Source organism: Medicago sativa, chromosome 4, assembly GCF_051527215.1.
Source record: "Medicago sativa cultivar Bolivia chromosome 4, Bolivia_mono, whole genome shotgun sequence".
NCBI lineage: Eukaryota > Viridiplantae > Streptophyta > Magnoliopsida > Fabales > Fabaceae > Medicago > Medicago sativa.
In genome coordinates this window covers 35,786,372-35,801,656 of record NC_140752.1, presented here as the reverse complement: position 1 = coordinate 35,801,656, position 15,285 = coordinate 35,786,372, and the positions used below count along the sequence as shown (strand labels likewise).

The 15,285-nt window shown below is 31.5% G+C and overlaps 1 long non-coding RNA gene across 1 annotated transcript; it reads left to right on the top strand.

Moving 5' to 3' along the window:
* The first annotated feature begins 11,944 nt into the window (after positions 1 to 11,944).
* On the top strand, positions 11,945 to 13,169 carry LOC146929049 (uncharacterized). Its single transcript, XR_015008238.1, has 2 exons — positions 11,945 to 12,245; positions 12,700 to 13,169. It is a non-coding gene; the product is annotated as an uncharacterized LOC146929049 (long non-coding RNA).
* The last annotated feature ends 2,116 nt before the right edge of the window (positions 13,170 to 15,285 follow it).

The following is a 15,285-nucleotide window of genomic DNA, read 5'->3' as shown; positions in this document are numbered from 1 at the left end:
AAAGTTAACTTGGGTGATTAGTTTAGTCCTAATTTTAACCTAAAACATAAGCTAACTTTTACTGTATTACCCCTGACCTATTTTGAGACCCCATACATCTTATATATAAAAGTTAACCCGAGTGATTATTTTAGCTCTAATTTTAACCTAAAACCTAAGCTAAATTTTACTGTATTACCCCTGACCTATTTTGAGACCCCGTACATCTTCTGTATATATAAAAGTTAACCTGGGTGATTCTTTTATCCCTAATTTTAACCTAAAACCTAAGCTAACTTTTACTGTATTACCCCTGACCTATTTTGAGACTCCATACAATGAACCAAAGTTCACTCCAAAAGCCTAACAATTTTTCCCTATTTTCCCTCCTCTAATCAGCTAATACTAATCCGAAAACCCAACAAATCAAATATGCAACAAATCAGATATGCAGAAAATCACGTTATTTTTCTTAATGTGATGCCTTTCATCAAATTTTAATCTCTATCTATTAATCTTTCGACCTCGATCATTTTTGCATTATTCTATTAGCCTCATCTTTCTCATTCCTTTTGTATTTTCAATTTTTCTTAATTGATTTTCTCTGCAATTCCCTACTCTAAGCTATGCTGATATCTATTAGAGATTTTGTGTTTTGTTATATCTGAATCATGAGTTTTGGTTGATGTACTTTTTCATGGTAACGCAGGTGGCTGTTTGTTGTTGAGTTTAATAGTGGAACGGAAGTTCCGTTTTATATTGCTCTGGGAGGAAGGAGAACGTGGTGAAAGAGAAGGAGAAGGATAGGAAGGTCAAAGAAGCTAAAATTGAGGAATCTGTTGATGCTGATTAAGACCACTGTTCATCCAAGCAAGAGGTTGAAAATAATGGTATGAATTTGATAGCTTGGATTCATTCATTTGTGGTATTTTTTGTTATCATTGTTCTTGAATTTATTGTATCATAATTTGATTGTTTTGAACTGAAATTCAGCATATTTTTCATTCTTATTAAAAATGATTAGAATCACCATAGAATTGGTACCAAGTTGAATAGGAATAAACACCAAGTTTTTAAAAGTTCTGCAATTGTTTGTGGCCGATTTGCGTTGCCGCTACTTTCAATATCAAATACCAATTTTTGATGATGACTTGAGTAACAGACCTTTTGATATACATGTTGTATAAGCTGATTGAATTTCCCAACCACGTTTTTCAATTTATTACTCCTTACTCCTCCGCTTCTTCCCTAACTGTCATAACTGCATTATTTTTTTTTTTTTTGGATCTATATCGTACCATCACAGGAAAATTGCCGGCAAGTGGAAACAGAAGATAGTTGTGCGCAGAATTTGTGAAGCTACACAGATCAAGTTGGGTGCTCTAATGGTTGGCCGAAAAAGAAAGTGACAACAACTAATCCACACACCCACAAAAACACAAAATCAGCCGATCCTAACAAAAGCACGACTCTGCTACACAGAAACAACAGCAAAAATGCAGTCAAAACAGAAAAAATGCAGACAGAAATTTCCCAGCCAGCAAAACGGTTGCAAAACTTGCATTGATATAACTTGCTTCTATTACGACATATAAGATAAAGTGTAATCATTGTTCACCTGTGGTATAACAGGACTCTCTTTTGAAGGAATTGGTCTCAACTTGCTCCAATCAAAGAGGATATGACATGTTCAAACATCTGAGTTAGGAGCGTTTTTGTCTCTCTATTTTTACTCAAATGCGGAAATGATCCCCCATTCAAAAATACTCCCTTTTAGTCGTTCTTAAAGATTTTTAAACTTAAAAACTGGTACGACTTACATGTGAACTATCTTTTATTTTGGTGTCTTTTTAGTCGGTAAGACCCGTGCGGAGCAAGGGTCGATGGTCTAGTTTGTTTCTTCATTCCGTATGAAAATAAAGAACAGAGCACAACATAAGCCTTGTTACCTACCGTGCATAGAACTGAACGAGAACAACATGACTACGTTATTTTATCTAATAACATACTCTCACATCAAAACAATTTTCATTCCCGCATAGGAAGAATAAATGCAACTATAAATTACATATTCAAGACTATCATTGAAGTGACTATGCTCTTAAGATAATTTTTAATTCCAAAAAGACATTATATCGAATAGGGACTAATGTCTTAAGAACACTCTTAATTCTGAAGGGACATAAAAAAGGAGATGAGGATAAGAATAGCTCTTTAACACAAGATGGAGAGAGAAGAGAGAAAGAGTTCTCGACAACTCAATAGATCTCTTTAGTGTGTAGAATGCACTATGTGAGCTCTTTATTTATAGAGAAAATTCACAACTAATAAGTGATAAACTTTGGGAACAAGTAATACATTACTTTGACATTAAGTAATTCACATATTAGATCTTGTACAAAAAATATCTCAATTGAGTACCAAAATATATTATATTGAGTACAAAATATATTATAGGGTTAAATATGTTTTTGGTCCCTATAAAATTGGGACCTTTTATGTTTAGTCCTTACTTAATTTTAATACTCCCTCCGATCCTATTTACAAGAGACAATTAATTTTTTAGATACATTAAATAATTTATGTATTTGGTTTAGATTCTTGACTAGATACATAAATTATTCAATGTATCTAAAAAGTCAACTTTCTCTTGTAAATAGGACCGGAGGGAGTAGTTCTTTTAGTCCCTAAATTTTATAGGGACCAAAAACATATTTAACCCTATATTATATTTTGTACCAAAATATATTTCAGATCTAACACTAAAATATAATAGATTGCCTACCAAAATATTTTAGATTATGTTCCAAAGTATTCTAGATTGCATTTCAAAAATATTTTAGCAAAACTTTGGGATTAAGAAAGCACTTTCTAATAATGATTATATTAATTATTTAATTTTTCATTTCCAAATAATAAAATATAGGCTAAAGTGCACTTTTAGCCCCCTAAGTTTTTAAAATGTTGCGATTTTAGCCCCCTGTTAAAAAAAAGGAAAATTTGGCCCCCCAAGAATTAGTCCATTTGCAATATTTATTTTTTTTGCCAATTTTGACCAAGTTAACGCCTATGTGCAAGCCACATGTGTAATTACTAAATTAAATAAATCACATATTATTTTTTAAATTAAATTGAATTAATTATGAAAGAAATTGAAATTTTTTATAAATAAAAATAAAATAAAATAAAATAAAAAATAAAAAAGGATAGGAAAGGACACCTCAATCAATCACAAACCTACATAAATCTTTCTTCTCCTTTAAACCTTCTTTCCATCTATGGTGCACATTCATCAATCTCCTTCTCCGTCATCCTCTTAACTCAGCAACTTCATTAAACCCAACAACCATCTCCCCTTAATTTGCAACAATTTTCATAAAAACATACAATTTTCACAAAACTCATCAAAGCAATGATTCATATCTCCTTCTTCTCTTCTCTCCTGCACAGGGGCGGACCTTGACTCGAAAAATCACTGGGGCACAATATTTGTATCAAATAATTAAATAATAGTAACTATAGTAAGAAGTTATATTAAAAATAGTTGTAACAACCAAAATTACAAAGAAAATGCTCTATTTTCTATTTGTTAAAAATAAGTTAAAATTACATCATTACTAATACCTTTATCTCTAAGCAAAACTTGAAAAAATTTCTTCATTCTGAATCAACTATACAACAAATTGATATTAGATTACTCCAATACAGTATGTCAAATAGATAGACTCTAATGCTATAATTGACCTAATTCATGCTTACAAAACCTTTTTTATTTTTAAAGATACAAAACCGACTTTTAAAGTGCTATTTATTCATGAGTCATGCTATATTGAGTTTTTCCCACTATTTTCAACCATCCATTTTGTTAGAATTCCCAATTAACAACACATAAACATTAACCAAGACAAACAAAAAGGAAACAACATCATCGAAACTCATAAAATTCAAGAGAGAATAAAAACACATCGATATAATATCAAGAGGCTTTGGAGCATCCCTATCAGAACCACTACTTAGCATATCAATGCTATAATTGAAAAGAGAAGCTATAAAATCTGCAATTCTCTTGCAAGCATACTGTATATGATCAATCAAAATCAGGGGCGGAGCCACTCTCAAGTTAGGGGATGCACATGAACCCCCTGAGTATTAAGAATTACTCTTACAAATCATATATAATTCCTCTATGAACCTCCTGAGTTTTAATTCTTGCACCACACTTCTGCACCTCGGTTTTTTCCTTCTTACGGATATGCACCAGCACCAAGTACACCTACCTTTTATCTAGTTATTATTACTAGTTTTGTTTTATCTAGTTATTATTACCTTTTTTTAAGAGGATTATAAGATTATTACTTGAAGAATCTTAAAACAAGTAAACAAGTGAAACAACTTATAATTTTGAACTACAATTTATACATTGTAGTCCATCCATCCCTATTTATAAAACCATATGACATATGTTGTAATGAATATTGTTTATACATATTTATTTATTTTTTTAAAAATAACTTATAGTTTTTCATTAATAATCAAAGTCGAAATACAAAGAGGTACAACATTAAAAACACGGGGACTAGCTAAGAATGTTTATGTTTTTTGTGTGTAACAATTAATAAATTATCTTTTATTTATAGATATGTTTATTTTGATTTTTCATCTTCAAAAATAAATTGATATTATTATAATGGATATATCTAATAAAGGAGCAATAAATGTATCTAGAAATTTGCATTAGTTCTTATTTAGGGAGAAACAAAATCTCCGAAAAAGTCATATAATTAAGGACAAAAAGAGAGTATATATATTGTTAGTTTAGGTTTTTGTATTAAACATTAATCCAGGTTAAAAATATATGCACTCGGTCCCTGTGATACACAATATAGAGAAGTCTAGTTCAAACTCGGTACTCCCCGTTTATTCACCTTAAGGGTGAAATTACGACCACTAGAATAATTGACGAATAATTTTTCTTTTATCTTGTTACCCAAGGTCCTGAATTTACCAATGGTTCAAAAGTTTGAACCCCCTGATCTAGGATCTTGGATACGCCACTGATCAAAATCACCAAATCATCATTCACACCAATTCCTCCTCCCTTACTCATATGCTCCATCAATGTAACAGACCCATCATCACTTGCTAATTGAAAAGAGAAGCTATAAAAGCTGCAAATCTCTTGCAAGCATACTGTATATGATCAATCAAAATCATCAAATCATCATTCACACCAATTCCTCCTCCCTTACTCATATGCTCCATCAATGTAACATACCCATCATCACTTGCTACTGCTGATGAAGATGAAGAAGAATTATCCAAGGTGTATAGTGGTTTTACTCTTGTTCTGAACTCAGAAACTGAAGCCATTGTTGGAGTGAAGAAAAGGGTTTGAATTTTTGGTTGGAAGGTTTGAAGCTTTGGTCGGAAGGTGAGAAGGGTTTTACCCTTGTTCTTAGGGTGTTTTGTATGTTGTGAGCGTGTCTGTCTGGGTAGAAAGGGGAAAAACGATGGATTCTGCATAACTTAAAAAAAAAAAAATATTGGGCCTGCGTTGGTGTGGCACTTGCCACACTAGGCCCAGGCCAGGTCCGCCCCTGCTCTTGCAGTTACATTGCATCTCCCAACCAAAATCCTCACTCTAATCCACTTCCAATCTCACTCGTTTTTTCCCTAAACTTCACCCAAAAAAACCACTCTTTTTATCATTATCTTCAATCTCAACCGTTGCTTTAACATCATCAAAGTCCTCTTCCAACAACACTAACCCTAATAATAAAAGCCCCAACCGTGAGCAGAATTTGGTTTGAGGTAAAAGCTTCCCAACATTGACTATGGAAAGGAAAGAAGAAGAAACTTTTTTACAATGGCCATCAATTCAATTGATCAAATATAACAACGTGGATCCAATTATCCAAAAAACAAAAATAATACTGAAATCTTTTTTCAGATGATGAATATAAAATAAAAATTGAAAAATGGAGAATTGAGTAGATAGATACATTGATGTCATCACTGACGTAATTAAACTCCTGTTGGCTTTCTGACCGAACCAATAGGATCTAACCTTGTTGAATACTTGATCATTTCTCCATCTACAACCAAGAAAGAGAAAATGAACAAAAAAGAAAGCAGAGATGAATGTGATGATGGAGAACGAAACCAAGTTGACTGCTTTTTCGCAAGGACTTTTTTGAGACACTGTTAATTAATTTCTATTTTTTTTATTTTCCAATTTCTTTTTTAATTTATTTAATTTAAAAAATTATTATGTGATATTTTTTATTTTTTTAATGTAGTAATTACACACGTGGCTTGCCACATAGGCGTTGACTTGGTCAAAATTGGTAAAGAGGATCAATATTGCAAAAGGGGCTAATTCTTTGGGGGCAAATTTTTCATTTATTTTAATAGGGGGCCAAAATCAGAACATTTTGAAACTTAGATGACGAAAAGTGCACTTTAGCCTAAAATATATATCAAGATATATTTTTTCTCTAGTGCTTACTTCGTTCACATAATTATGTACCCCTATTATGTAACCCCAATCAATAAACACTATTAATGTGTGTTTCATCCGATGCGGGACTTCCACTTTGTTCAATTCACACAACACTAGTTCTACCCAACGTGAGAATTTGAGTTTAGTCTTTTTAACTCAATTTCCACACATGTTCTAACATATGGTGTAGTTACTTATGGCCGACTTGCAAGTTGCTAGATTATCGAACTTGATCCCAAGCTTATGCTGGACATTCCCAGATTTCGCAGCTTCATTGAATTGTGGATACACTTTCTTGTTGTTGCCAACTTCGTCATCGGTTGTAAGTGGGCTATTTAATTCCTGAGTGATAAGAGTTGTCAACTTGTTCATTTTCATCAGGCACAACTTCTAATTTAAGGAAGTTTTACCCTATACCCCTACATCTATCCCTTCACCCTACAAATTAACAAAAATTCCAATTTCACCCTCACTTTCACCATTTTCATTCTGAGTTCACCCTACATGACATTCTAGTGTTTCCTCCCAAAACACTATGTTAAACATTTCTGGTATGTTAAATATTTCCAGGTCAGATTGTGCCATCCATCAGGAAGAGTTTTCAGTTCTTCCTTAGATTTGTTCAGCATCAGTCGAAGAACCTGTTTTCATTAATTTTGTTTAATTCAAAAAGAAATTAACAAATAAAAATTGACCCTTAATCGCCTACATAAGCAAAATCTAATTATATATATAAAAAAAAAGACAATTTGACTATCTTAACTCTAATTTATCTTATCAATATCAGATTACAAAATCTAAAATTGCATCTGAGAAAATTAAAAAAGAATCTGGATAGATGGAGTTTATGACACGGCGGACATCACTACAAAGCTTTAATTCATTCTTAAAAATGTGTTTTTTTTTGTCTTCATTGAAAGATGATGGTGACGTCCCTTTCTTCAAAACCAAAGGGAACAAATAGATTTGGATTAAATTAGATTCACCTCTTCCTTTTATCCCTAATATAATATCAGGGCTACCCGGAAAACTTATAATGTGTTTTTTGGTAGGTTTTGGCTGCAGTAAGGAGAGGGAGGGTGGGTGAACCAGCAACTTTTGGAGAAAAGTAAAAATAAAAATGGTGTTTTAAGTTTATATTGAAGGGTAAAATAGACAATTAAAGTAAACTGTAGGGGTGAAGATATAAACGTATGGGTATAAGGTAAAATTTCCCTAATTTAATCATATGTCTTTGCCTAAAGTTTGGTTGGAAAAACAAGCCCAACCCGTCAGCCGACTTATTTAGCCCGCTATTTTTGGAGCTTCAAGGATTGTTCCTCTTGATCATCATAGTTAGATAACCACTCTAGTGCAGCGGACGTTGGGGTATCTTTACCCGTAATACTTGCAAATAAGCGTTTAACAGAGAAGAGTGACGTCTATAGTTTTGGGGTTGTCCTAGCTTACACGAAATAAAACACCATCTTTTTGCAGGCCAATGGTAGAAAGACACCTTCGAATGTACTTTGTTTCTTCAATGAAAAAAGACCGCTTACTTCATATTTTGATCAACATATATTGTTAGTATATCTTCTTAGTCCTCATTTCTACTCATAAGTTTTTTTTTTTTTTTTTTAAAGTCTAAGTATGATTTGAATGTTTAAATCAATACCTCCAAACTCGAATCTTCTTTAGGCTTAGTGGTGAACAGCACCCTCGATCACATGAAGTACAAAATAACCAATTAGTTAAATGGAACAAGAACATACATTGGAGCCTATATTTGTTGTATTACATATTTCAGAAAATGGGAAGTATAAAAAATACAAATATATTATGGTTTAGAATAAATTACTTTTCTTAGAATAAATTACTTTTCTTTTTGGAATAAGAGTCTGTTTATTTTTCATAATTCGATAGAAAAATCACTTGATTTAACTAAGAATTCATTTTTAATGGTTGTGATTGTGTTTATTTGATTTTTTTAAATTTAACTAAATCTAAAAAGAATTATTTTATTTTGGTTAAAATGAGAACTTGTTTTTAGTAGATTCTGAAAAAGAATATAAATTAATTGAGTATGTTAGGTTAGAGAGGAGATTTAAAAATTGATTTTCATTGTTATAACTAAAGCTAAATACCTCTTTCAGTCCTTTAAATTTGACAAAAATATTAGGTTAGTCATTTAAGTTTTTAAAGTTTCATATAAGTGGTTTTTTTGAAGTTGTTAATTCAATGCACATATTTAATGTTTTTTAAGTTTTTATGCTTCAAATAAGGGTAATCGGGCATTAAATTACAACTTAAAGACTTATTTAAAACATAAAAAAAAAAAAAAAATTGAAGGTTTTAGCCTATAAACGCTTTTGAGGTAGTTAAATCTCTAAAATTAAGTCCCCATGAGCATAGCTCAATTGGTAGGGACATTGCATATTTTATGCAGGGGCCGGGGTTCGAAACCTGGACATCCCACTTCTCCACATTTAATTGTGTGAGCTCTAGCCACTAGACTATTAGACAAAAAAAAAATCTCTAAAAAATTAAAATAATCTCGAGATTATTATATCTTATACATATTTTTGTTTCTTTATAGGTTATTCCGTAGGAAAATAAAGAACAGAGCACAACATAAGCCTTGTTATCTAGGGTGCATGGAACAATCACTACAACATTTTTGGCTTTAGGCAACGAAATTTTAGCCCACGGCTGAAGAAGCGTTGGCTAAAGGGGAATAGGCCACGAATTCGTAGACGTCGACAGGTTTTTGAAATTTTCCCAGGTACCAGCTGTAAACCGTTGCCTATTTAGATACGTCCACGCTTCAATAACCGTGGCAAGAACCTAGCCGTTGGTAATTTCTTTTAGGCGACGGATTTTGGATGTTGATAGACAAACAAGGAACTGAAACCGTGGCTTATATTTGTCAATAGGTTGCATCTTAAAAAGCGTGGCTTAAAATCCTTCTGGCCACGGTTTTGGTATATATTATGCCATATTTAATAGTTGTTGCTTAAAACTAAATATTTCGTAGCCTATGATATTTGCCTCTTCTTTTTTTCGTCATTCACTCTTTTTTCCTATCTTTTCTATACTATGAAACTCATGGCCGTTCCTACGAATTCGGAGACTCGGTTCTGTAAGAGAAAAGAGGTCCGTAATAAAATAAATGCTTAAATATGACAATAGTCCCTGCAAATATCTGACATTTTGGTTTTAGTCATTGTAAAAATATTTTTTTGGTTTTAGTCCCTGCAAATATAAAAAATTTGGTTTTGGTCCTTAGTATTTTATTTTAGTCCTTGTAAAATTGATTCATATTGAATTTGGTTCTTGTAATATGTAGAATATTTGATTTTAGTCCCTCAAAATGAGGACTAAAATGAATATTATATGGACCAATTTCAATATGAAATGATTTTATAAGGATTAAAACAAAATACAAAGGACCAAAACCAAATATTCTATATTTGCAGGGACTAAAACCAAAAATATATTTTTATGGGGACTAAAACCAAAACTCCAGATATTTGCAGGGACCATTTCCATATTTAAGCCTAAAATAAAAACGTATTTTTTTAAAAAGAATAATGTTCTATTTAAATTTTTTAAAACATAAATACAAGGTGCTGTATATATGCGATACACCCAAAGGTGAAAATCATTACCGTATACATGAGGAACCTCAAACCACCCCCTCAAAAAAACAATCACCTAACACCAAAACCAAGAGGGCCCAATTCTAATAGGCCTAAAACAAGACAACATAAGAGGAAAAGGATATCAAATCGGGGAAGAAGAAAAGAAAAGTCTGATGGAGTGATGGTGATAGAACATGTGGTATCAAAGAGAAAGAGAATAAGGAATTTTTTTTTAATGGGGTAGTACTTAGTAGTATTACTGGGCTATAATTTTTTTTTTTAGGCCCATACCTTGGAGATGTCCAGTTCCATTGAGCTCCTTGCACACCCCAAAGTCCGCCCTGATTAAACTAGTGTATTTATCCGACGTTGTCTAGATTAGAAATATAATTAAAGATGACCTAAAATCATAATGGATACACACAAATAGAATAAAATAAACCAAATTTTAACTACCCGTAAATTATTAATGGATTCCCTAAAAAAAAAGTTATTAATGGATGCACATGCGGATGAAATTAATTGGATTTCTTAAAATTATTAACACATAGAATAAAATAAACCATATTTGAAATACCCATAAATTAATAGATTCACAAACGAATGAAATTAACTGAATTTCGTAAAATTATTGACACTTATATAGAATATAAACATAATTTAAGTACATGGACTTACAAAATTTTGTAATAATAATGCATTTTTTCTATAAAATAAAAGTGTAAGAAACACAAATGTCCAATTTTTTTCTTTATCATTTAAAAAATGTAACAAACTAGAGTGTATCTATACTTACTTTTTTATTATCCCAATTATACCCTTAAACAACAACTTTTTCTAAAATAAAGATTTTTGTTGTTGGTGTCATTAAAAAAAATAAGAGTTTAGATTATATTTTTTTTTGTTAAATTGCTGGTTTTATTAAAATAGATGTTTATGGTTAGTTTAATTTGTTATAATTTGAAAGAAAAAAACACTCCTATTTTGACTTTTAATCAAAATTAAAATTTTATTAAAAAAACACCGTTTATAATTTTCAAACGTTAGTGCAATAAAAGAGCGAAAAGACGAGCACTTGAGTGTCCGTCTTTTCGCTAGTATATAACAAAATAAACATCTAAGAAGAACAAATAAAAGAAACATTGGATTTTTTTTAATATTTTGTGACTTTTTGGAATAAAAAAAAATCCATTTTATAGGGGAGGAAAACATCTAATTACAAAGTTGAGGTAATTTTGTAACAAAAAAATTTCTTTGAAATAGTTGCATCCAAACAAACTTAATTATTTTTAAAAAAAATGATTTTTAGTCTCTACAAAATTAAACTACACTTTTTATTCCTTGTGAAAATTTCCTTTAGTGTTTCTAGGGATCAAAAAAGCTGACGGAAAATTTCATGGAGACTAAAAATGCTAATGGAAAATTGTACGAGGATTAAAACTTGTGACCTAAATTTTTATAAGAGATTATAGATAAATGACATTAAAATAATAACAACCCCCTTTTTTTTGAAGGAAAAATAGTAAAAACCCTTAATAATAAAGCAATAATTATTAAGATAGTAACGTGAATGTTTTACTCTTAATGTCATTATTAATAACGTGAAAGCAACAAAAAAAATAAAAATATATAACGTGAAAGCAATAATAATTAATTATTATTATAATGTCATTACTATTTTTTAAAATTAATAGTAACGTGTGAATGTTTTACTCTTTACATAATTATTTTTATACACTATTAATTATAATTAAACTAGAATTCCTTCAAAAAATTAATTAAACTAGAATCAATAGTTACTTGCCACATGTACACCTTTTAGAACTAAAACATTCACACGTAAAAGCTATACAGACCCACACATTTCAATCGCTTTCTCTCTCTTTCAAAACAAGCAGAATGGGTTGAGAAGTTCTTTCCCAGCTAAACTCACGCCTCCGTTCACTTTGCGGCGTCGATCCGGCCACCACGCCAGCCTATACTAGAAAAGAAGACTATTTTCTCAATCATGTCAACAAGATCTTTCTTTTGGCCCGTTCGTTTTTGCGTTTTGCGAACCTCGTTTCTTTTATCTTCTCCGGTTCTAGATCTGTTTTAGATCGAACTACTGTCGAAATTCATTCTCGCAGACACCGTTAATCTATGTAAGTAACCTTACTTTTTCTCAGATTTCATTGTTAAATAAAAAGCCCCAATTTTTATCTAAAACCCTTACTCATTTTCCTTCAAATTGACATTATATGTAGTCTTACAATACTTTCAACTCTTTCCTTTGTTAAAATTCTTTTCTTTTTCGATTTTGGGTCTGTTGTTGATAATTTTCTCATGGTTTTGTTTTTAAAATCAATCAGTTTGTATACTCTTGTTATCATTTAATAATTAAATCACAAAAGCTAGATTGGTATTAGATAATATTTAGTGTTTTCTGGTATTTCTATTAATTATATTACTTTATGTTGATACTATTTTTTTCTCATTTTTTAGTATTGTTACAATTTCTAAGTAAGTCAAGGTTAAGCATAATAATGTTATATTATTTAACATAGTTTTTCTCTTATTTGTTCAAATTTGAGAGTACTCAAACTTGAATACATGTAGGTACCACCACAAGTACTAGATGAGATGTTCACTTTCTATAATTCAACTACAACAAAGCTGACCATACACCAGGGACTCAGTAATACAATTAAACTTGAAGAGATTCTATATTTAAAGGTGATTCAAGAATTTCTATGTTGTAGCTTTTATAGGCGATTCAATAACTTCTGTTATGTTGTGCATATGACTAGATTCAATAGCTAGTTGTTGATCATGCGTGTGTATGTGTAACTGAAGTGTTTCGAGCTAAACTTGAATAGGCTATGTTGGTATTAAAAGTGATTTCTTTAGTAGAGTTCTATGCCTAGATATATTTATTGCTATCAATCACTTATTCATCTTTGTACATGAATTTTTCTCAAGAGCAAGTTCTTTTAGTGACATTATAGGGTTCTGTTTTAGGGGTAAAAACTTTGTAAATGATTCTATAAATATTCCATTAAATTAGATAACTTAGTCAATTATTTGAAGATGGTTTGTATTTCTTAATTTGGGGTTGTTGATTCAACTTCAACCTCCCCATGTTTGATGAATTATGTTTGAATGATGTAATCAACTAAGTAATTCGAAAATAATAAATGAATTTTGATAACAACTTCTCTAAGACTGACAAAAATTCAGTTGTTTATTATTTATTATAATTATTTTTTGTGGTGTTGGAATGGAAGAGGATAGTTAATTTTATAAATTAGTCTAGCACATCCCACTCTTGTGAAATATATTTTAAGCTTTTAATTTCAAAACTATAATGTCAAGACTGATACGTCTTCTCTCTATTTTTATAGAAGACATAAGCATCTATGTATTCTGATAGTGAATTGTCAAAATCTTATGCTTATGAGTTGATGTATGTTGCAATTCTATGATAATTCAGATTGAAGATGTAACATCTTAGGTGGACATTTAATTAGCTGCAAATTTTGGACTTGTAAATAATTTGTGTTCTTGACTACAAATTTGTTAATTTTAAGTATACGTTTTGAAGTTGATAAAATCTAATTGATGTGTATTTAAAGAAATAAATGCATTTGAAGTTATAGAATTGAAGGTGAATTAGTGCCACAACAGGATATAACCCATACAACAGAGGATTAATTTTTTTTTTTAAAAAAAGTCTATAGGGAACGGTTTAACAGCGTGGGTAAACAATAAACCGTGGTTAAAAGCTATCAAAGAAATCCGTAGCCAGTAAAACTGACAACACTTTACTAGCCTGGCATAAAAGAAACCGTCGGCTTAAAATGGACTCAAAAACCGTGGCATCTTCCCACATTATAGCCATCGGTTTCAGGATTTGTGGCCTGAAGTGAAAAAACCGTGGCTTATTGAATAGGCAACGGCCGTATATACCACGCCCCAAAAATCGTGGCAAAAACCTTTAGGTAACGGTTTTGATGCTTTTAACCACGCTTTTGCGTCGTTGCGTAAAGTGAAAAATGGTGTAGTGAATATGATAACAACATGACTATGTTATTTTATCTAATAATATACTCTCACATCAAAAAAAAAATAAAAAATTCATGCCCGCATAGGAAATAATCACACTAAAGTTTCTATTTAATCGTACATGATTAGAAGGTGAATATCGGCGCTGTATTGAATGCGGCGGTTTCTGGTGGTTGTTTATACTTCCAGTGAGCGTTGGACCAAATGGGGGGGTGTGTACCTGCATACACTCCGATGCTCAAGTGTAATATCCCGCCTGTCAGTATCGGAATATTACCAATCGATCGTGGCAGAGGATTAATATCATGGAAAGTAAGCTTAATGGAAATATTTATTATGTGATATCAGCTAAATATGGATAAAGTATCAGTGTCATATTTATCACGCTTAAGACAAGGGCATTTTGTTAATTGCACGCAAAAGGATATTTATATGGCTTTTGCGCAAAATATCTCACAAAATTCTTATCCTTTCTCTCTCTAGTTTTTGGTAAAGGTCTTCTCTCCTCCTTCTCTCATCTCCCACGCCCTCTTCCTCTCTTCTCTCCACCAAACCTTTCCAAACTTCTTCCTTCCATGGCAAGGCTTTAACTTATGTTCCTTCAAGACACCATAATCATATGAAGCTTGGTTTAAGTTGTCTTACACTTCACCTCTCCATCAAGAATAGTTCAGAAGTTAGGGTTTGGATTTGAGCAAGAATCTAAGGCTTTGGATAGTTGATTTGGAGTTTATGTTGATCATTTATCGTGGAATTGGAAAGTTAAGAAAGAAACAACCATGAGGATGAGTTCATCTTGAAGTTTAAGGTTAGGGTTTGACTCATGGTAAGTTGGAAGATGTTTCAAGCTAGGGTTTCTTCATGGTCAAGACTATGGTGCTTAGATTGCAAGAAAGAATAGCAAGTTTGAAGGTTATGATCAAAGAAAGTAATTGACCAAGAGCTAGGGTTTTGGTTGCTTGTAAGCTTGGAGATCAAGTGCAAATCATTAGGTGAGTTCCTTAGATAGTTTTCCACCCTTGCTTTATGTGTTTCACTCTTGTAAGAAAACAATGTAAATTCTAGGGTTTAAAATATTAGAATAGTTTCCCTTTTCATGTCATGCTTGCTAACCATGTGAATACTTGATATAAAGATGTT